Source organism: Diplotaxodon limnothrissa, linkage group LG7, assembly GCF_057381915.1.
Source record: "Diplotaxodon limnothrissa isolate DT_005_m linkage group LG7, D_limnothrissa_male_GT1.1, whole genome shotgun sequence".
Taxonomy (NCBI): domain Eukaryota; kingdom Metazoa; phylum Chordata; class Actinopteri; order Cichliformes; family Cichlidae; genus Diplotaxodon; species Diplotaxodon limnothrissa.
In genome coordinates, this window is record NC_140602.1 from 55,653,919 (window position 1) to 55,662,029 (window position 8,111).

The following is an 8,111-nucleotide window of genomic DNA, read 5'->3' on the forward strand; positions in this document are numbered from 1 at the left end:
TCAAAGCTGTTTTTATGTCTATTTCAAATAAATGTTTTGTACAGACATTGAAATGATGTTTTCATTGTTTTGTTTTGTTTTTACAGCAATGGCTCAGTGTGGCTTTCGGGGATCTGCATGTTTTTTTTTATTTTTATTTTTTTATTATGAGTCATTCATTGATTGTGTAAATTCTGTCTTCATCATTTTTACTTTTTCTGATCTGACGATACATTACTTTAAAGAGCTCTAGTCTCACGGGTCATTCACTAAAGTTGTGCTGTTTCCTAAACACCCAGTGCAAGCCGTTTCATTAACAAGCTCAAAAAGTAAGGCATGAATTTGTTGGCGTTAAAGATCGGTGTAACTGGCAGCGAACTGTGTGTAACAAACAGTAAATACATTTTTGCACTTGATTTAAACATTATCTTCCCGATACTGCGCCATACTTTGTGCCTTGACAAAGGAAATACGTATGCACCGGGGTCAGTGGCAAAAAGTTCCCACCTCTTACTGCACTCTTTTTGTAAATACCCTCAGTCCTTTTTATTTAACCCAAAATTCACCCTATGTTGGTGAATCAGGCTCATAATGTCACAACTTAAAATTTTTATGTTACGTTTTTCAAGTCATAATACAGCATTTACATATAAATCCTGGCTTCAGACTATGGTCACCTAGCACACTCTGGCAAACAATTACCAGTATTTCAGCTTACAAGCATCGTGTGCTTCCCCCTCATCATGCTTCCAGAGGACAGCCAATCAGAAGAAAGTGGGCTTTTAGCCCTCTGGAGTCTATACGTCTGTAATTTAGGATGACCTAGCAGCAAGACGCAGCTGCTGAGTGTCAAAAGTGTTGATTTCAAACTATGTTAGAATTAAAATCTAGTACAATCTAGTTATGTGGATTTTATCAATAGTGTGATGCATGTAAGTCCTAAACACTTTTATTTTAAAATAAAGCGCTAGACATGACCCTGGAGGTAGCCCTCTTTAAATACTACATTGACTGAATATGATCAGCCTGAATTTATGCATTATCATTAACTCATTAATCCAAAATAGAAATGTTTGTAGTCATCATGCAGCAGTGAAACAACATGATAGTTATTTTTTATGGACAGTTTGACTAGGAGATACACAACACCATTAAAGACGCCCGACCATTAAGGTGTTTCATTTCGCCAACCAGGTGAGAGTGAAATAGAAATACAGTACTTAAAAGACATTAAGGTTTTCTTAGTCATGTACAGATGTTAAGGCCGATATTAAATCTTTTTCTTGTTGTAATCACGCCTCCTGTTCATAGATCTTCTTTAACACACTTTCAGTAAAAAACATGAAGGACACGCAACATTACAAATACATTTGTGAATCCTAAGACAGTGTTTACGAGCTGAGTGAGCAGTTAAGGGGGGGGCAAATTATTATTAGAAAGGCTGTAGTTTTTAATTACTTCATTGTAGTCAAATTGCTGACACTCATGGCTTTAAATTAACTTGTTTCTTGCATTTTGTAATAGCCAATATGAAAAGAAGGAATCCTCATAGTGAGGGAAACCTGTTTCACTGTGTGCAAACAGTTAGATCCAGATGTTTTCAGGAAATTACACAATTTTTGTCTCTGTACACCACTTTTAACCTCCTAGGACCCTGTGTCCACATATGTGGACATCACATATTGGATTATTTAGACTAAAATACTCAATTTAGCTCTACATGGGCCTGATATGCACTTACGAGGACATTAAAAATGCATCCCGTGGAAGAGTTTGGGTCTTAGGAGGTTAAAATAAAACTATCAAACAATTAAGATGTGACTAAAGTGCAGTTTTTCATGTAGATTTTGACTGAAGAGGTTTAACAGATGAGGCCTTTTCTCTTGTCAGTCTATGACAGAGTAAGCAAATAAAAGATGTGGCACTAATTCCAGTTGAACTTGAATTTGCCTTCATTGAAACTCTCAATATGAGGCCCAAAGAGATGTTGATGACATCAAAGGAGATCCCCAAAAGGCTGAAAAACTCAAATAAATGTGTCACAAAGATAGCAAAAACTTTGAGAGTGGCCAAATCAAAGGCCTGGCTGCAGTAAAGGCCTGGCAGAGCATCTTAAGGGAGGAAAGAACAATTTGTTATGCCCATGGATTCTAACTTCGGTGCTTCACTGACTCCAAAAGCATTTTCTTCCAAGAATTAAAAAAATAAATAAATAAACAAACTAAGCCCACTACAAACACATTTTGAGTGTTTCAATAGAAATCCACTGTGGTGGTGTACAGAGGCAAAACTGTCTAAAAACATATGGACCTAACTGTACATGTTTCACAAACTCGCAGTTCACAGAAAAATCTCCAAATTCAGCCAACAAATACTAGAAATATCCAGTCTAGACAATTTATACACAGTAATTGTTTTATTTTGTGTTCCCACTTTCCCAGTACATTCAATCACTACAGGTAAAATATCAAAACCACAAGTCATGTACAAAGGCTGTGGTGAAAATAAATGCTCTGTTTAGTTCTGCTAAACAGAAAGGCTGATTAATTATATTATATGAATTAGAATTACTCTGTGAAGTCTTTTATAATACATAGTGCAAACTTCAGGCCCTCTTGGCTTGTGCACAATTAAGTGCATCAAGTCAAAATGTGAACACGTTTAGGCAAATCTCTCTACATTCTTATAAGTTATATTCAGAGGTAGGAAATACATTTTTTAACCAGTAAAATTCAGGTTCACAGTATCTTCACTGTGAACTTCACTTTCTGTCCTGTTAGTTCCTCAGACTGTCAGTATTTAACTGGATATAAAGAGAAGTTAGAAGCAGAGGTGTGGACTCGAGTCACATGACTTGGACTCGAGTCAGACTCGAGTCATTAATTTTATGACTTTAGACTTGACTTGAAAAAATGTTCTAAGACTTGTGACTTGACTTGGACTTTTACACCAATGACTTGGGACTTGAATTGGACTTGAACCGGTTTACTTGAAAAGACTTGATATTTTACCCCAAATATAAAATTTAACATGCATATTATATAGAGATTGAAAATGTGACGTCATTCACGGGTAGAACCGCAAAGGATTCTGGGAACTCGTGGCAAGCGGTACTAGCGCACGCAGGCTTTCAATTAAAATCAGTTATACAGCGATAAAAAGAAACACAAAAATGTCAAGAAGCTGTTGTATTATTAACTGCAATAGCCGGTCGCATGACAGCCACGGGAAGCCGACGGGTAAAGAGATCGGTTGTTATCGGATTACGTCGTTGAAGAGAAATTGTTCGAGCCATGTTTCCGAAGTAACAAAGACGGCCTGGATTGCAGCCATTCAAAGATCTATCTAATATAACGTCCCAGAACCCTCCAGCTCACAGGTTAGTCTGCTCCAAGCATTTACACGAAGGTCAGTGTTTTTTAGTAGTTAATACGTCATTTTCATAACATAATTAGTGATATAGGTTACAAGCAAGTCTGGCGCTGAACAGAAATTGTCGCGCTATGCTCCTTTATTTATTGTGCATAAATAGTGAATTGTCCTGACACAATATTGCGTTTCGCTTCTGTTATTATGGTACATTGACAAAAACATATACTTTTATTCACAGGATAAAACAGGGTTTTTGTATCACTAATTGCCCAGTACGATTACAGCATACAATATTGTTGTCACTGCTACATTTCTGTGATGGGTACCAGAAATTATTTCCACTACTAATTAATTACCCTTGAGCTCAAAGGTCCTATTAATAAACGGTTAAGGAATGTGTATTTATGACGACAATTTGTGAGACTGGTAAACTTATGATACGTACGATGGTCTTTCGTTCTACACGGTGCATTTCAAGGTCCTGCACCCATCCGTCGGTAAACTGTACCTGGGCTTGTTGCAGTGACCTGAAGTTACTAAACTTCATGAGTGTATGCACTCACTCCAAGAACCGTATGATTATAAATATGCATATAAATATGCTACAATGAGATAGCTGACTTCATCTAACTAGCAAATGTTGTCCAGGCTACGTTGGTGATGCAGTTTTTTTTAATGTGTATGATATTTTTGTCATGCGATTTTAAAGCTGGTCCTACAACCGCATCCAAGAATAACATGCAGCTTATCTCAGAACTGTCGGTGAAAATTATTCTTGGAGCTAGGTTTAATTGAGCTGCATTTTAAAGAGGTGCAATTTCACAATTTGTGTATATTTTCTAAGTTCACTATTTTGTCATGTGTTGAGAAAAACACAGATTTTAAAATTACATGGTCTAATATTTACATTTAGCATATAACTGCAACATTATTTTTTCGTTTTTTTTTTTTTAAAGACTCGAAAGGACTTGAAATTCAAAGTTTCAGACTTGTGACTTGACTCGGACTTTTACACCAGTGACTTGAGACTCGACTCTGACTTGCCTGACATTACTTGAGACTTGACTTGAGACTTGAGGATAAAGACTTGAGACTTACTTGAGACTTGCAAAACAATGACTTGGTCCCACCTCTGGTTAGAAGTTTTGAATGATCCAGCATACTTGCTTTCCACTTGTTGTCCTGTGGATAAAGCTCTTGTTATTGCATACTTTTTCGTTCAGGTCCTTTGGTCACCTTGTGGATTTCACTTATTTTCAGACACTACTGATCATGTCTCTAGAAATCATCTTCAGCACCTAATCTTTTGAAGTCACTGACCCCTATTCCTTAACGTAAGTCGCAGAATATAACTGAGAAGATTTTCACGAGTGTCTCTTTTTTGTCTCTCTGCGGGAACGCCACTCTTGTAGTGAGGGTAAAAATTGTTTTGAACTCTTTTGAGAACTCCATCAAAATAATAGAAGTGTTCGTTTTCTTCATCATTACGTCGGCTGTTGTCATCGTCTCTGATAGGGTCTGTCTGCAGTTCACCTGGAACCATAGGATGCCTTGAAGCAAACATCTTTGTTCCTCCGAGTCTCTCTTTGCAGTGTTTCCAGCCAGCTTTCGTGCGATGTATTAAACCTGTGCAGAGCGGCACAGTGTCCCCTGAAATCTGTTGAGAAGATCTTTCATCAGCACCGTCATTGTTGTTCATCGTGTTATACTCAAAACAAAATGAATGCCCAAAATAGTGAGTTTAAGACATTTGAGTACATGTAAATTTTCGATGCAACGTTATTACATAAGTACAATGTAAAATCTTAAATATAATTCAATCCAGTCAAATTAAATTCACTTGACTGATATACATTCAGTTTATACAAACCACATTTTCCAACCCCATTTTTTTCTTTCAAAGGTAAACATTTACTTGGAAAATACTATATAATGCAATAAGCTATCTATTTGATGGCCTTCCTGTCCTGAAGGCTCACCTATCACTTCATTGCACTGCAAACCAAAATAAATTTGCAGGCCTTAAAAAATTTATGCAACTGAATGCCTTATTTTTCTTAAGTTGTAGAACTTAAAAGTTGAAATACTGTTGGATTAGTATGTTTAAGTACTATAATCGCAATTTTTTTTTTAGTTAAGGTTACTTAGTATTCGTTCACCTCTCAAATTGGATTAACTCTAACTTTTCATTTCTGCAAATATCTGTGAATAAAATCATCATTAACCCATCAACCCACTGCACCCCTGGTGTCACTGCTTCCTCTGGCATGGAAGTAAATAAAACAAATTCTCAGCCTCTAAAAAAAAAAATAATTGAGCAACTCAGTACGAGATGTCGGGGGGACGACAGTAAAAGCCAACATTAATAGTTAATGGTTAAAAATAGTTAACCCTTGAACTCAAATGATTTGTTGAGTTATTAAGACATTGTTTTCTCCTGAAAAACCTGATGTTTACAATCAAACTCATGAGGCCCTATGTGAGCAATAAATTGCACAAAAATATCAGATGTAGCAAAAACAATACAAATTAAAACGTATTTGCAATTCTAGAAAATTTTCTTTGTTTAATTACTTCATGGTTCAGGCATTACAGTGTTAATCAAAAATCAAAAGGGCGAATATCTCATAGGAACTCAAAATATTTCAATTGGTTGGATTTGAAAAGAAAAGGAAATTTCAACCCCAAAATTTGGGTTTAAAATGATTGTTTTCAACATTTCTGTTTTAATATAGTATTTCATTACTCATGAAATGTAACTAATTTAAATGATAGTTATATGAATCTAACAGTCAAACGGGACATATACTTCCGCAAACATTCAACTATTTATTTAATTGAATCTTGAAGAAATACTTACTTTTGCATGCTTGTGTGTGGGCTCCACTCGTGGATGATTTTGATCTTCCTTTCTTTCAGTTTCTGTCCTGCTTTTTAAAGCTTCTTCTTCACTCTGTGCGTCTTTCAGAAATTTGGTTCGATTTTCTAGGACGTCTTCTCTCATCCTGAGGCTCGAGAATGGCTTCACGGTCGTTGCTTGCGTAGTTTCTGTTTCATTCTTCAAAAATCCTGGCTCAGTGTGTGCCTCGGGCTCTGGACTCGCTCCAGTTGTTGGTCTCCTCTCTGCGCTCGGCTGTCCATCATCTTTGTGTGTGCTGCTTTGAGTGATGACTTCCGTACTTATTGTTGTGTCTTTAATCTTTGTGTTTGCTGTAGTTGTGTCTGTTATGTGTTCTGTTGTTATCATTTTGAGCGGGCGAGGTGAGGGTACGACTGTCTCCTCTGGTTTCAGATTTCCTTCGTGTTCAGTGTGGTTTATTCTTGTTGTTTCATCGTATATATTAGTTGTTTGTGAGTTCTCTGGTTTTTCTGTGGTTTCCTTGACTTGTTCCTTTATAGTTTTTCCACGTTTCACTGCTTTCCTATCTAAGCTCTCTATTACGAAGATTTCTAATAAACATATTCTTCCTTTCAAACATTTACATTTTGAGTCGTATTGTTTAATAGCGATGTCCTTTAAAGCTTTAGTGATGGGTGGCAGGTCACCCAGCTCAGGAATATTCACTTTCCATCTAAAGTCTGTGTTGGAAATAAGCTTTCTTTCAGATCTTGGATCCGTTTGTATCTCCATCACTGCTTCTGGCAGGAAAAACATGATTAAGGCTTCTTCTCCCACATCAGACAGCATTTGTTTTTCATTGAAATCATGAATATCTGTTTTATGCGTGGAGCGTGTTCGTAGGACGTATGCAAATCTCTTTTGGTTTCCATTTTCCATAGGATTCATATTTTGTTCTGCTTTACTCTCTCCTACTGGGTGTCTGAGCTCTGGTTGTTTTGTGATCATTTTCCAGCTAGATAATTCATTATTATCATCCTGAGTGGGCCTCGTCTTATTCAGTGGTCTATTTCTGAATCCTTTCTTCTCCTTCGATACTAAGAGGGGTTGCCTCGTAACATCAAATCCACCATCATCCACACCAGATGCTGCTTTTAAAGAAAGTTGTTTCTGAAAACTTCTTTGGTTAGTGGAGTCTTCATTCAAGTTCAAAAGTTGCTTTTGCTTCACTAGAATGTTTTCATGTCCTTGTGTCTTTAACTGTGACACATCTGACCTTTTCCTTGAAGAGGTGCCAGAGTGCAGAGTAGCTGCATGGAAAATGTCACGTTGACCGACTGAAGCTCTCAGAGATCCTCTTTGATTGTGCTGCATGAGAATTTTAATGTCCTTTGGTGCATTTAGTTTTGTCTGTAGTGGTTCAGACTCTTCCTTTGAGGTCCTCCTGATGTTCATTTCTGCAATTTCACTAAGTTTTGGACAGCAGGAAACAATCATAATTGTAGTCACACAGATTTGCTCCATCTGCACTTTCTGCAAATGAGCAGTGACGGTGGCTGCCCAGCCCTCGGGTTTCTCCAGTAAGAGAGCCTGAAGGTTTTGTCCTGAGACAATGGAGCGGTGGAGCACTAACAATGAAGGTCTAGAATCAGGGCTATCTTTAATTATATCCATGGCAATGTGACTGGTTTGACTAACAGTCTTAGTTCTTGGAGTATCGCTAATATGAAACAGGGCTGTGTTTGACTTCATCGTGAAAGCTGGAACAAGTTTTCTTTCACCACAATGAAGAATGGCCTAAAGTGACAAGAGAGGAAGACTGGATTAGTTATAAAAATGTTTCCAGATAAATGCGTGGGCCATAAAAACAACTTCCATCACCATGACTGCAGTCCAGATGGAAATATCCATCTTGGAGACT

General features: G+C 37.2%; 1 pseudogene; it reads right to left on the reverse strand.

The window, feature by feature from the left end:
* Window positions 1-4,629: 4,629 nt before the first annotated feature.
* LOC146629277 (uncharacterized) lies at window positions 4,630-6,598 on the reverse strand (annotated as a pseudogene).
* Between the last annotated feature and the right edge of the window lie 1,513 nt (window positions 6,599-8,111).